Genomic DNA, 15,069 nt, shown 5'->3' with positions numbered 1-15,069 from the left:
AGGACTACAGTTAAGCCGTCTCAGGAAAGAGAACGATGCTGTTGATTGCAAAAATCTCCAGGTGAGAATGGTGAAAATTAAAAAGGGCAGATGGGAAAGCTCAGGGGCCTTGAAATTAATAAAGGTCAGTTTATTAGGTCAGTTCTGGCTAATTTCAGTTAAAAGTCATTTCTATTTGCCAATAGCCTAATGCTTAGCGAAACTCCAAAGGATGTGATATTTGGCACTAGTTCTCTGAAAATTCCATTTCGTATTAGCATTAACGTCTGGTCATTGTTTTGTTCGCCTCCTCTTCACCCCGTGGGGGAGGGAGGGACTCCTGCCCTAGGGTTCTGGGATGACCAAACATAGGACATCTGACTTGGGACACAGGGGATCAAGAACAGTTTATACTAGTCACATACACTAATGACCCAGGGGAAGCAGACACTTCGTGCCACATGGGGCAACACAGAGGCACATTTGGGAACAGAGGGAACAAGAAGGAGCTGGGGGGCTCTATTTACAATAGCCAGGACATGGAAGCAACTTAAATGTCCACCTACAGAGGAATGGATAAAGAAGATGTGGCACATATATACAATGGAATATTACTCAGCCATAAAAAGGAATGAAATAGTGCCACTAGCAGAGACGTGGATGGACCTAGACATTGTCATACAGAGTGAAGTTAAGTCTAAAAGAGAAAAACAAATATCGTGTAATATCGCCTATATGTGGAATCTGGAAAAATGGTAGAGATGAACTTATCTGCAAAGCAGAAATGGAGTCACAGATGTAGAGAACAAACATGGTTACCAAGCACGGGGGTGGGTTGAATTGGGAGATTGGGACTGACATATATACACTACTATGTATAAAATAGATAACTAATGAGAACCTACTATATAGCACAGGGAACTCTACTCAATGATCTGTGGTGACCTAAATGGGAAGGAAATACAAAAAAGAGGGGATATGTATAAGTATGACTGATTCACTTTGCTGTACAGCAAGAACTGACACAACATTGTAAAGCAACTCTACTCCAATAAAAATTAGTTTTAAAAAAAGAAGGAGCTCTGGGGAGCAGGCTCTGTAGTAACAAGATGGTAAGTGGTACCCTGGTTCCCAGGGACGATGTGATTGGCCTGTTGCAATGACTGTGTGGGCTGGCAGGGGAGTGAAACCTATTAGGATGAGGCCCAGGTGGAGTGATGATGCCCCGCTATCGGGGACCTAACCACTGGGGGAGCCTTTCCCACTTCGGTGGGAGCACTGCAGATAAAAGCAGGGGAACTCACAGCCCTTCGGGGCCCCGTGAGGCTCAAAGATGTCAAAGCAGCATGTGAAATCTTAGACTTTACAAGCCGTGCAAGCTATGTGGACTTGCAGGACACTCACTTCCCCTTGGCTATACTGACCCCCTTAAGAGTCATGTCTTCGCCACACCTATGAGTAATGTCTTCGCCACACCTATGGTGTCTCCTGTGAAAAGAGTCACTTTTGATTGGACTGATAACCATGGGGGCATAAGCAGTTTTCTAGCAGGAGTACTCTCAGGCCAAGGCTATGTCAGCTAGATGATTCACGCGGAAGTATCCTCTGCTACTTGCTTTGATTTGAATGAAAAGAGGACGAGAGCCCTAAATCATCCAGACAGATTACATATTTACTCCTCATTTGATCTTCATTTGCCACGAGGTGAATGTTGACTAATTTAGACTCCGAGCCAAAGAGACAGAAAATGGTCTATCAAGCCAAAGTCAAGAGTATGCCTGCCTTCAGTTTTCAAGAAGAATACTGTCAGGAAACACAGTCAGGTCAGACTTTCTCTCACTCTCCCTGCAATTTAACCACTGGGGAGATAAAGGACTCAGGGAGACCTGGGGTTCCAGGCAGAGCTTGGACATCTGAAGTTAATGCTGGGCCTGTTATAAAATCTTGGGCAAGGCATTTAATCTCTCTGAACCTCAAGCTGTATACCTTTTTAATGAAGAATTTAAACGAGTTCTAGAGTTTCAAAATAATTTTTTTTTAGTAGCAAAGCCCTTGTTTTAAACAAAGTCTAAAGTCACTCTATAAAACAGACGGAAATGAAGCTTCTTTGTTTGAATCCAGTGAATGGCACCCAAGCCCAGGTGACTTGGTCTCCTCCTCACATTTGCTCCCTCCCTATCCCCCCCCCCCACCAACCCCAAATTCCTGAAGCACTTCCTTGGAAGTCTACTGCTCCTCGGAACCCAGACTGAAAACTAGCAGATGAGATTCTCAGGTTTCTTCCAGCTTTCAGCAGAATGGAAAAATCACAGACAGACTTAGATTCAAATACTAGTTCTGTCACTTCCTAAGCTGTATGACCAGTTTTCCCATCTGAGAAATGAAGATTTTTTTTTTTTTTTAAACAGCTCTATTTTAGGACAATTGCTATGTTAAGAATGCGTGTAAAACATCTAGCCAGTGCCTGACACCTAGCCGGGACTCACACATGGTAGCAATAACAATGGTTATGGCTCAGACTTGAGCAGAACAAAAAGACAGATCTTACATGTGAACAACGGAATTGCAATGAGACCGCTGTCCTTCCTGAAGCCCAGACCTCAAGAACTGGAGGCCAAAATTCCTCCTTAGAACCTGAATCCGTTTTTATTGTTCCAAATTAGTGGAAGCAGGAAACTTCTTCTAATTCACTGAACATTCTGTGTGCATGGGAGAGCATGTCGACACACCCCAAGTCTCTTAAAGGGCATCACAGTCCACCCAACCACCACAGGTGGCATCGACAGCACACGGCTTTCACCAGAGACTAACGGGAACGTCCCAAAGAACGCTTGAACGCTTAGCCACAGAAATTCAACACCTGACAGCTCGCGTTCTGTACTTCACCCCATATCGTAAGTCACCAGAGAACTATTGTTCTCATGTGGAGCTGCTGTTGTGATAGTCTCTGTTCTTTCCACAGTGGAGAAGTTCTCTCACAAAACACATCCCAGAAGTCTGTGGTTTCTGAAAAGCTCACCTTTCGGGAACTCTTCTGGCCTTCTAGGAAGTAAGGTCCACTTCAGAGGTCTCCTGATGTGCAGTAGCAGGAACTCAGTAGAGGCCACAGTTCCTGGTACCCTCATGAACACATGTCCTAAAGGAATATGACTCAAGGTTAGACATTCCTCTCCACTTTTTGTAAAGCTTTCTTTTCTTTTCTTTTTTTTTAATTTATGAAAATTTCCAATACCCCAAAGTTATGCCTATCACAAACCCTCCTGCGCCCACTGCACAGCTTCAAGAGCCCATCAACACGGGCTTTCACCTGAGCCCACGGAGGTTACATGCGGCCCCCCCACTCTAAGACTGATGGCCCAGGTGACACCACGTCGGCTGTCAGCTGAATTTCTTCAACACTCACGAAGTGCCTGTCCTAGGCCACCCCGGAGAACCACACAGGACCCCAGACTTACGAAACCAGACGCACATGAAGAATTACGTGCCGGGTCAATGGGGAGAAAAGAAGGGAAATTGGGGAAATCTTGTGGAGAAGATGGGATCTGAACTGTGCTTTGAAGGAAACGGGAGTGAGGACATTCCAGGCTGAGGGAGAGGATGTGAGGAAGGGTGGTAGGGGAAGGAACGGAAAGGCCTTCTTTAGAGAATGATTCATATTCTCATGAGCTGGAGTAGGTGAGGGGCAGTAGGATGGGAAGCGGGTAATTAGTGGGGTGACACGTGGAAGCCACGAATGCCAGGAGGATGAAGCTCCTCACATGTTGGGCAGCGGGGCCAGGAACGGGGCAGGAAAATAATCTAAGAAAACTGGAGGTAGCAGGATGGGGGAGGGAGCGTCGCAGGGAGGATGGGTGCTCAGAGTGAACCAGAACTTTCTCAGACCCAAGCTCTGGCCTAAAGAACAGTCTGGCTGGGTGTCTTGCTCCCACAGAGAAAAAAAGCGGGGGCCCACAGAGATTGAAAATAGAGGATGCACATAGAGGGTTCGGCCCCGGCCCAGGGAACTCCCCCGAAAACCATCATTAGGAAAACAAGAGACCAGGACGAAAGCAAAGCAACAGAAGCACCTGGTCTGAGTCTAGGAAACATCCGTGTTTACTAAGCACTTGGTCTCTGGATCGTCTGCCTTTCCAAATACCACATCTTCCTCATCCACTCCATCCCGCCACGGGCGGCTACTGTGCCGGGTGCCGGGGAAGGGGGAGCCGGGACCGCAGCCTGGAAGCCCTGCCTACCCCCTCTACTGCCCCTCCCTCCGAGGAGCCCCCCCGCGTGGCCGGCCAGCCAGCTGCAGCTCAGTTTGTTTGCCGAGGTTTGCATACACGTATTGAGTTGCCTTTTTTTCCAGCCAGTTCAGCAGTGTCCCGAAATTCACCCCCAGTGTAACTTCTGCCTCTGCCCCTCCCCTTCTTGGAACTGCCTTTTGTTTGTCTGGCAGCCTTGGTTCTATGGGGGTGTGTTATGATAATAATACGCGGGCTTATATAACCCTCTGCATCTCGCAAGCACTTCACAGACTGGCCTTAATGCATCCCCGGGCCCGTGTCAGGCTGGGCGGCTGGAGCGGCTAATAGGAAACTCCGACCCGAGGCGCCGAGACCAGGAGGGAGGGCCGAGGGGGTCAGAGGCCGGGCCTTCCCGGCCCCTTGCGCCCGGAGGTCAGGGAGATAAGGAACAATGAGTCTCGCCCCCAGAAGGAGGAAGGAAGCCCCGCTCCCACCTTATCTCTGCTCCTCCGCAAGCTCCCAGTTCCCAGAGCTTGTTCTCCAGAGAAGATTTTAAAGGCGACTTTTGTAAGTATGATGCTCTGCTTTTTCTTTCCAAAGGAGGAAAACAAAGTTTCCTTACTGCTCTTGTCCATTTCATCGTATTTATTCGCGGGAATGGGTTCCCGCACTCAGACGCTGCCATGATGGGAAATGTGTTTCTGGCTAAAGTCCTCCACCCAGATTGGGCCCCTCCTAAAAGTAATAGGAAGGGAAAGAGGTTTCTGTTGATAATTCACTTATTAACAAAATAGCACCAAGAGGAAGTGCTGAAACTGCCCCTTTCCCCGTGTCCCGGTCCTGGTGCTGGCTGACTGTTCTCCACTCACACACACATCTTGCCCTGCAAAGGAGTCTTGGTTATTCACCTGGCTTGTGAGGCATCCAGAAACGATGCAGCTACTTCCAGCTTCAATTTCTCTGCTTTCAGTGCTCACAGTTTCAGGCAAATATAGTTGCTGGAATTTTCTTTTCACACTATGAAATAAATCCCATTTTTTGGCGTAGGCTTGAAACTTGCACTGGCTTGTGTAAACCCTGCAAAACACTGTAACTAGAGTGGACATGTGAATTCTTCCTAAGTTTATCACTGCATAGCTGAAGGGTCTAAATATTAAAGGAACGTGGGCACAAACTTCTTAAGCACTGGCAAACCCCCAAGCTCTGTTACTGAACTATGTGTCTGTAAGGGATGCTGAATTAACAAGAGTGTTTTTCTCAGGGGTGATGCTCATGGCTTTGAGAAATTGTCTCTCAACAAAAGATGAATTTAAAACTCTAGGGTAACACTAAGAGAGATACAATTTCTGAACATTTAGAAAGTATGATTCACTAAATGAATAAGCCGAGAAAATAAAGTTCTATTTTGGGTAGTTGTTCAATTTGCATTTATAAAACCGTGATTATAAGTTGGTGTACTATGAGATATAGAAAATTAGTCTTTATTTCAGGTAAGAAAACTAAGAAATATAAATTGACAGTAATGTAGAAAAGCAAGGCCTCTCACTTTTAGTGTCGTTAAGTGCTATGATGAATCCATTGAGTTTGATTGCCTTTATCTTTAGATGAATAGCTATGAAAACCACACGTAATGTGTGTATACCTGTGTGTGTGTGTGTGTGTGTGTGTGTGTATAAAAGAGTTCAGGATACCCAAATGTATGTATATATTTAATTAAATATACATATATATATATATTTAATCATCCGAAACTCACATTTGTTGTAACTCTCCAGTGTTCAGTATCTTACATGATGGTGTAATACCCAAAATAGACCAAGTGGAAAGATTTCATATCAAATTTCAGAATGCAATAGAGCTATTTATTCATTATTTATTCAACAAACATGGGAACCATTATAAAAGTGGGTCTATTTTTAAGATTCCCTTTAAATGAGATTTCCACTTAAAATTCTCTGTGGCTTCCAAGAAATTCTAAGGCATAATTAAAGTTGGAAATAAGACTGGATTCTACTTGGTTTTCCCCCTAAATTTAAAAGTGAGCTGTCAATACTAAAATTCTATAATCTAGCTAATTTTGTTACAAAGATAAGCCACGTAATCTCAACGTTAGCCTCCAAAGCCTACTCAGTCATGGCAGAAAGAACGCAGACTGTGACGAGATCTGGATCGGAGGCTTGGTTTTGCCATTACGTGGTTATGCGACCAGCAGCAAGATCTTGCAGATTTTCAACCTCAGGTTTCACCTCTACAAAAGGAGACCAATACTACTTACCCCAAGGAGAGGATTGTTGAAAGGACTAAAAGGAAATAATATATGTAAAGTACCTAGCACAGTGTCTGAAAATAGCAGTTTCTTTCAATTTTAGGGCTTTTCCATTTACTCCCTTTTTTCATCTTTGATTCAGTGCCTTGGATTTTTGAGCATTTACCGTGTATTGCATGCTGTGCTGAACACTAGTGATACCAAAATGAAGAAGGTTAATATCCTGCTGCCCTGGAAGAGTTCCTAGTCCAAGGAAACAGACCAAAACAACAGATTAATTTTCTTAACAGTATATAACACCTGCAAAAAACAGAAGTGTGTTGTGATTAAGTGACAGAATTGAGGCCCAAGTAATTTTCCCCAGTGAAAGTCAAAGGAACTTTTACAAAGATGATGTTGATTGGTGTGACTTTTAAAGAATCAGCAGGGGGCTTCCCTGGTGGCGCAGTGGTTGAGAGCCCACCTGCTGATGCAGGGGACACGGGTTCGTGCCCCGGTCCGGGAAGATCCCACATGCCGCGGAGCGGCTGGGCCCGTGAGCCATGGCTGCTGAGCCTGCGCGTCCGGAGCCTGTGCTCCGCAACGGGAGAGGCCACAACAGTGAGAAGCCCACGCACCGCAAAAAAAAAAAAAAAAAAAAAAAAAAGAGCAGGAGGTGTGGAAGGACATTTCAGAAGGGAAGAGCACTGGAGAGCAGACTATGTGAGAGCCAGGGGACGGGGAACTGGTTTCGGTTGGTGCTGGAATGTTGAATCCAGGGAATCTGCAGATTTAGTCAGGGGTCCGATCATGGGTATTGTGGTGCTTCATGCTGAGGTGTTTGGACCCATTACTCTAGTAAAACTCAAACTCATGCTCATGAGTCTTTTTAGACCAGCTCATGCTCCAAAAAAATTTGTTTTATAGGTTCACATCCATATAAAAAGCTTGGGCTGAAATATGTCACCTACATCACTAAGACATTATTTGGTTCAATAGACTACTTTGTTTATTTGGTTTATTTTGTTTGTAGCAAAGCCATCTCAATGATGGAAGCGTTGCAGCACAAGCTCCTTACCTCCCCAGACCTGGCACTTTCAAGATTACTCTTGAGCCAATGGAGAGACAAGGAAGGACTCTGCTTGGGGTTGAGAAGGCGGAGACTAGATGTGATTTATGTTTTAGGAAGATTTTTATATAGATCATCTACTCTCCAGTGTGGAATGTAGGTTAGGCAAAGGCCTAGGGGGTGATAATGCTATAAACTAGGAGACCGATTAAAAGACTACTGTCGTAAACAAGTGAGAAATGCTGAGGGTCTGAGCAGTGTAGGTGGACAACAGGGCACAGATTCCAGAGAGATTTAGAAGGTGGAACATTCTCAACTTGAGGACTGAATGAAGACAAAGGAAATGTCTATAATAATATAATGTCTATAATATTAGTTTTAAGCTTGGTCAACTGGGTAGCTATAATAGAATACCATAAAACAAGAAGAGGTACAAGTTCGTAGAAGGAAATTGAGTTAATTGGGGTAATGTTGGCTTGAGAGGTTAAACTACAACATCAAGTAAAATAAAAAGTCAGTTTGGGGGACTTCCCTGGCAGTCCCGTGGTTAAGACTCTGGGCTTCCAATGCAGGGGGCGTGGGTTCTGATCCCTGGTTGGGGAACTAAGATCCCACGTGCCGCGTGGCGTAGCCAAAAAATAAAAAAAAAATAAAAGTTGGTTTTCATTTAATCTTTTGTTTACATAAGTGGTATTGCTTTTGTTCGTTTGTTTACTTGTTTTACCATGTTGAGTTAGTTTCAGGTGTACAGCAAAGTGATTCATATATATATATATATATATATATATTCTTTTTCAGATTCTTTGCCATTATAGGTTATTACAAGATACTGAGTATAGTTCCCTGCACTAGTAGGTCCCTGTTGGTTATCTATTTTATATATAGTAGTGTGTATATGTTAATCCCAAACTCCTAATTTATCCCTCTTCCGCCCCTTTCCCCTTTGGTAACCATAAATTTGTTTTCTATGTCTGTGAGTCTGCTTCTGTTTTGTAAATAATTTCATTTGTATCGTTGTTTTTAGATTTCACATGATATCGCTTATATGTGGAATCTAAAAAAATGATACAAATGATATTGCTTATATGTAAAAAGTGGTTTTTAAAAAGTATAAAATTGCCAGATTTATCTTAGAAGTTTAGAGAAGAAACATAAAAACCGGGCTGTACCCATCATGCTCAGTTCCCCCAAGAAATGTCAGTCTCTGGGCTCATGGGGCTCTGAGCTTTCATCTCGTATCCCCGCTGTTGAGTGGATTGTTTCCCATTCACTTTTCATCAGGGAGGCCATGTCCAGAGCAGTCTTGCCAATAACTTTGTATACCCTCAAAAAGAGAAATATGTACATCCTCTGAGCCTTGAGAAATGAGCGGAGACTGGGAAAGAGATCTGTGGGCAAGTAAAATACTTATTCATAAAGAACACGTACTCATGAAGAATTCATACTTATTCATCAAGAAGCAGCTCTTTCTTTAGCAGGGTTTTTTCACTTCCCTTGAATTGGGGGCCCACTCAGAGACTAGAGTAAAAGAGGAAACTTCTAAGACTAAAGCAAAGGAGATGATTTCTTACCTGGGCACGATGTACCCCACAAACATTTCCTTCTTCTTTAGGCTGAGCAGGAAATTCTTCCCATGGGCTTGAATGGTGGGTAACTGGAAAGGAGAGGTATGTCACCTTTGTGAGTTTTTTAAAGATAACAACGGGAAGAACTTTCACATTTAGAATGAATAGAAAACAATCTAATTAGCAGACAGGAAGCTGAGGTCTGATTACTTGATAACCTTAGTTTTCTTATACCCTTTCACATCTTCTGTGGCAAAGCCTCTATCAGATTTCCTGGATTTCAGAGCTCTCAACCCCACCTGAACACTTCAGAGCAAATACCATTTATTACGAAAGGGGCTGAGCCCCAGGCTTCATGGCTGGTCTCACAAAGTCGTATAATATTTCCTCCTGGTAGGTAAACTGTATCAACACATTTAAAAGCAGATTTAAGAAGCTCTTGTCACCTCTAAATAGAAAGAGTTTTATCACTCATCAGAAAGATAGTATTTGATGGTAATCTGAATTCCATCCGGCTTCTGATAGCTCACTTCAAATTCCCCAAACTTCAGAGATTATCTTTGGTTTTGGAGATGATGAAGAGGTTTCTATTTTTGCTAAAAATGCTTCCACAATAAAAAAAAAAAGAAAGAAAGAAAGAAAGAAGAGACCCAGAAAAGAACTGTTACTATCTCAGTTATACAAAATAATCAGCAAATATATACTTTAGAATAGGATGAGCTTGTATCATGGGAAAGTTTATTCTTTAAAGAAGGAGTAAGATATATTGGAGGGAATTTCCATTAGCATGATTGAAAGGGTGAGGAACATACTGATACATTGTTGACGTGAGGATTACCAGTGTTTGATCGCCAGTGATTGCCGGGGTTTCTTGGCCTTCTTATTCTTCCGTATATGGTGCTGGCCATTCTGCTTTTAGGTTACTCAAGCCATTTAAAGTCTTGTCATCCTAAGCAAGGGCTACAACTTCACAATCTTTGAGGGTTTGCCGGCATAATGACTGAGTCCAGGCTGGGTGCTGCCTGAGCCACTGTACTCTCCTATGCAGTGTTTGAAGAGGGCTGGGGTGCAGCTGTTCTGTCCCCCAGATACCTGAGTCCAGAATGTTGCTGAATTTTGCTTCATTTCTGTGCTCTCTGGAAAGCTGGAAGCTCCCCAACTCTCTCGGGTTTGGCTTCCTGTTCACATGTTTTCTGGTCTCATGTCATTGTGCATGAAGTAATAGCCCCACATGCGTGCACCATCCACAATGGCAAGATTGGTGTGGCTTGGTGTAAGCTTTCTAATGAGGACATTTTGGACCTTCCGGCAACGCCTTAGGGAAGGCAGTTTGGAACCGGATATTACTTTCCAAGGTGAAGGGAGCAGAGACAGGATGCATTTCTGCAACAGGGCTAAAGCCACTTTTAGGAGACAATTAAAGGACAGCTGCTTAAGAAACAAACAAACATCTCTTCTACACATCTATCTAAACGCATGCGTGCGTACAGTATAAAGAAAGGCCTCCAATCCATAGTTTTAAAATACCAGTTACTGTTTCAGCATTTCACTAACTATGAATGGTGCTAGTGTTTCCCACTGGGGACTGTTATTTTAATGACATTTCTCTGCAGCAAAATCTGATGAGTTCACAAAGTCTCAGAGCCAGGAAATGCGGCTCAGTTTCTGAACAACTGAGAAAGCCAGGAGAGCTCAGTTCAATCATCTACTTGCTTTCCAGCACGGATCCCTAAGTGCTAAGAGCAATAACACACTGATACAGAGAGAGAAGCCAGGCCAAACTTTCAAAAGTACAGCTCTTAAACCATCAGACTGAACTTCCCGACATATTATCAGCAGGTGAAATTCTGGCGCACGCCCACACTTATTTGTGGATGTTAATGTCAAGTGAATGGGCACATGTGCCAACATTTTATAGAATTTTAGAGCAGGAAGTGATTTTGGAGGTCTTCCAATCTTACCTTTTATTTTACGAACAGAGACATTGAGACTCATGTGAGTTCACTCCACACACACACACATATATACATCGGAGTCTTAGGCCGAGTCATTGCCTGCAGAAAATATGATAGGTCTGGCTTAAGAAAAAGGAAGGACAAAATGACCCAAAGCTGGGCCAGTGGTTCCCTCTTCCGTTCAGGTTTGTGTGGCCCAGCTTTAGGGCTGTGGGCCGCTCGTTTATTCTTGCTGCAGGAGCCGTTCAGGGTCTCGGATTAGATACACTTGACCAAAACTTGAATAAACTCCCAGATAACCCAAGTGTCCATGAGTGACTCAGATCCTGATTACACTGCGATGCTCATCAGTGCAAGGTGTTCTGGGGTCACATTGTGATTAGAGCATAAAATGGAGACAGAGCCCCAAGTACAACTCTCACACTTCGGAGTCTGAAAACCTGACCAGAGAGACGAGACCTTCCCCCGTCTAGGCAGCAGTGGAGACCCTCTCACTAGATGCTACATCGTGTAGCCCAGATTCTAAATGTTGTAAGTGTTCTGGGGAGAGAGAGAAATGAAAATTGAGGGTGTCAGCTGATCCCAGAGGGGTGCTTAGAATTTTCATATGTGGAGGGAATAAAGGTAAACTCTTCTAGCAGAAATGAAAGCATGGAGAGGGTCTCGTGGCTCGGATCCCAGGGAAGCCAGGCTGATGGGTGCTCTCCAGCAGCACTTGTCAACCTGAGCTATGGACTTGAGCCCTGGTACTGATTTCCATCCTTATCTACTAAACTGTTACTGAAATAAGCAGCCCCCGCTTAAGTTACTTTAATTACATTTATATAACTATAAATCCACAATAATATAATTACACTTACATCATTGAAAATCCAAAACAGATTGCTAATTAAATATAAACAAAACCATAAACCAATAATATTCTGTTGGTTGGAATCAAGTTAATTGGTTAACATTAGTAATATTGGTTTTATTTGTCAAATGATGCTGTTTTGCTGAAACTAAAGAATAAATTTGTTTTAACCCGTGTTCATTAATGAAACTGTAAAAGAAAAAGAGAGAAATATTTTCATTAAAATTTTCCATTGCACATTTCGTACCCTATTTATAGTGAATTATTACAAGTTGGCACATATAAAGGCAGAAAGGATCCAGGCAGTCCGTCTGCTGGTGTCGAGATTATGGAACTAAAAACCATGGTGGTTCAGTCATCCTATCTCCTTATTCTCTCTTGGCAAATGAAACTTCATTCAGCACAGCAGGAGTATTTGACTCTCACAGGCGTACACTTATCAAGCAGGTATAAATACTTGCCTCTGTTCTTTCTTTAATAGGCTATAGCTCTAAATTATTACACTATTCTCCTGCACATTATAATTTTAATGATGACAAAGCAAAGTCTCCATTTATAAAATGGATGAAAACCCTGGTCTCATTCCATGAAAATGTCTTTTGATTGCAAACTACTACTGCAAGGGAAGTTGTATCTTTATTACTGGCTTAAAAACAAAATTCAGTGCCAGTAATAATGATCGCCAGTGTTTCCTGGCCACTTATTCTTCTAAATTTCTTACGTGGATGTTTGCATGTAATCCTCACGTCAACCCTATGGAATAGATAACGATTTTTAATCCTCATTTTTCAGAGGAGGATACTGAGGCATAGAGAAATGAAGTAATTCGGTCAAGGTCAAAATAGCCAGTGGATTCTGTAGCCTGGAATTCCTGCTGCTCCCAGTGGGAGATTGCGAATAACTGAGAAAGGACGCTGTTGTTTGACGATAGGCTATAATCCAGCATGACCACAGCCAGATACTTGTAGCCTCACATTCAAATGTAAAATTTTACTTTGGAAGATCACAGGGTGCCGTGCATAATTATAAATGTAAACATTTATATGTCTTCCTGGAACATACATAAAAAGTGGAGATCTGCGTGATGCTTATAATAATTTATAATGTTATCAGAGAATAGAAAAGTTCTTCTAGAAACTCACCAACTTCCAGGATGAGAAGCACAGGGGCGTGGTCAAAAGCTGACCAGGTTGGGTGTGTCAGATGACAGGGGGTGGCGGAAATGGGCGGAAGAGTTGATCTGCCGGGAACAGAAAGAGACGTGATAAGGATAAGGGTGGTATGGGAGGAAGAGTCCTGCAGCAGGCGGCCAGCTGCAGGGAGGTCCTACCACAACAGTCTCCCTAAGAGTGAAGCTTCCAGAACAGAGCAGAGGACCTGGGACTGTCCACATTCAACCTGAATCACCAGGGCCAGTTCAGAACAAGAAGAGATTCCAGGTCTGTTGTATTGAAATAATCTACACCCATTACCTCTGAGAATATTCACTAGTGAAGAGGTAAGAGGGCTCCACATGAAATGTCTTAGTATTACACAGGCAAGAGAAATACTTTTTAAATGTAAAGGAAATTTGGGGTTGTGAAATAGTGTGTGTTGTTTTCCTATTCTTCTAGCTTATGTCTTATAGCTTGTATATCCTTATAAGATATAGCTACTATATATCTTTCCTCTTCTAATTTATATATCATATCTGCATTTATATATAGCATGCATATGTTAAATGTGCTCTTCATGTCAGCAAGATTGCTTCATCAAATACTTAATGCATTAAAATGGGTGTTTCCTCGTATTCAAAGTATCGAAGTTGATTTTAGTCACTTACATATTTCAACTGTCATAAATGCAGAATAGAAACAAATTTAACCACTTGAAAATGCTTACTTTGCTACTCATCGAATAGTAGCTTGCAGTCACTTTAGAAGATTTCATGATTCTGCATGTTTTCCTTTAAAATAGGTCTTAGAACCTGAAATTAGACGTCATTCAACTTTTAAACTTGGAACATTTTGTAAACCTTTAAAAAGAAAGACTTCTTTATTGGCTTTACAAAATCCAGTTAGAGAATAATATGAAATGAATCTAATGGAAAGTCTCTCCCTTGATGAAAAGAAAGTCAAATGGAAACTTCTATAAAAGGATTGAATGACCCACAGTACTTCAAAGTCTCTTGGAGTGATTTTAAGAATCACCTTCAGTCTGGGGACTTCCCTGGCAGTGCAGGGGTTAAGACTTCGCCTTCCAGTGCAGGGGGTGCAGGTTCAATCCCTGGTCAGGGAGCTAAGATCCCACATGCTTCACGGCCAAAAAACCAAAACATAAAACAGAAGCAATATTGTAACAAATTCAGTAAAGACTTTAAAAATGGTCCACATAAAAAAAATTTTTTTTAAAGAACAAACTTAAAAAAAAAGAGAAACTCAGTCTGGAAGAAATTTGAAGAATGCTATTCCTAATGATGTCCTCCTTTGAAGGTGTGAAAGGGCAACATCTGAAAAGTAAATCACTGACGAAATGCAACTGATGGCATTTTTGCTTTCTTCCATCATAGGTGCTGACGGCCAGCCACCATCATCTGAGGAAGGTGAATTTGGCAAATGACATGCAGGTTCTCCAAGACAGAATAATTGCAGAAAATCTTCAAAGGTACTCATATCAAATATTGGTCTCGATTAATTAAACCAAGGCACTCATTAAACCCGGGTACTCCATGTCCCTTGAAGAGGGGAAAGTGTCACAGGTGGGGAATTATCAGAAACGCAGGAGTCAATGGTCCTGCCCCTTCCTGTAAGCGTTCTCCTCCTTCTTGGCGGAAAGAGCTGAAAGGCAGAGCCATTTCTTGAAATTTGTCTCCAGGAATGGCAAAAGAGGCATCTGAAGAATCATGTAACTTTATTAACATGTCATGAGATACTCAGGAAGCTCAGGGGAATTAGAGGGGTCGTTAATGGTAGGCCAGCTATGCACAGTCATCCAAATTTTCAGGCATGAAAACTACAGATGTCACCTGTCTTGTTCACAGCTTGACCTCACAGTTTCTTGCCTTGGCCACATACACTGGTGCCAAGAGTGTCGTGGGACGCAGGGCAGGCCACGGAGACCCATCTCAGCAACACAACCTTGGCTGCAAAAACATCCCTAGGGGTGTTGGTTCATATGAATTTATACCCCACACCATGA

The 15,069-nt window shown here is 42.7% G+C and overlaps 1 protein-coding gene across 14 annotated transcripts in view; it reads left to right on the top strand.

The window, feature by feature from the left end:
• Nucleotides 1-15,069, top strand: part of SULF1 (sulfatase 1) — a 161,432-nt gene that overhangs the window by 20,883 nt on the left and 125,480 nt on the right. For 11 of the 14 annotated variants that reach the window (XM_067712091.1, XM_067712092.1, XM_067712099.1 and 8 more), the window contains one exon: nt 14,441-14,535. The gene's annotated coding sequence lies outside the window, so the exon portion shown is untranslated. Of the gene's footprint in view, nt 1-4,337; nt 4,773-14,440; nt 14,536-15,069 lie in introns of those variants that run through there. The other 3 variants (XM_067712096.1, XM_067712097.1, XM_067712094.1) reach the window with 1 other exon arrangement.

This window comes from Pseudorca crassidens, chromosome 17 (genome assembly GCF_039906515.1).
Source record: "Pseudorca crassidens isolate mPseCra1 chromosome 17, mPseCra1.hap1, whole genome shotgun sequence".
NCBI classification, from domain to species: Eukaryota; Metazoa; Chordata; class Mammalia; order Artiodactyla; family Delphinidae; genus Pseudorca; species Pseudorca crassidens.
The sequence above is the reverse complement of the archived record's forward strand: the minus strand, read 5'-3'. Positions and strand labels throughout refer to the sequence as shown.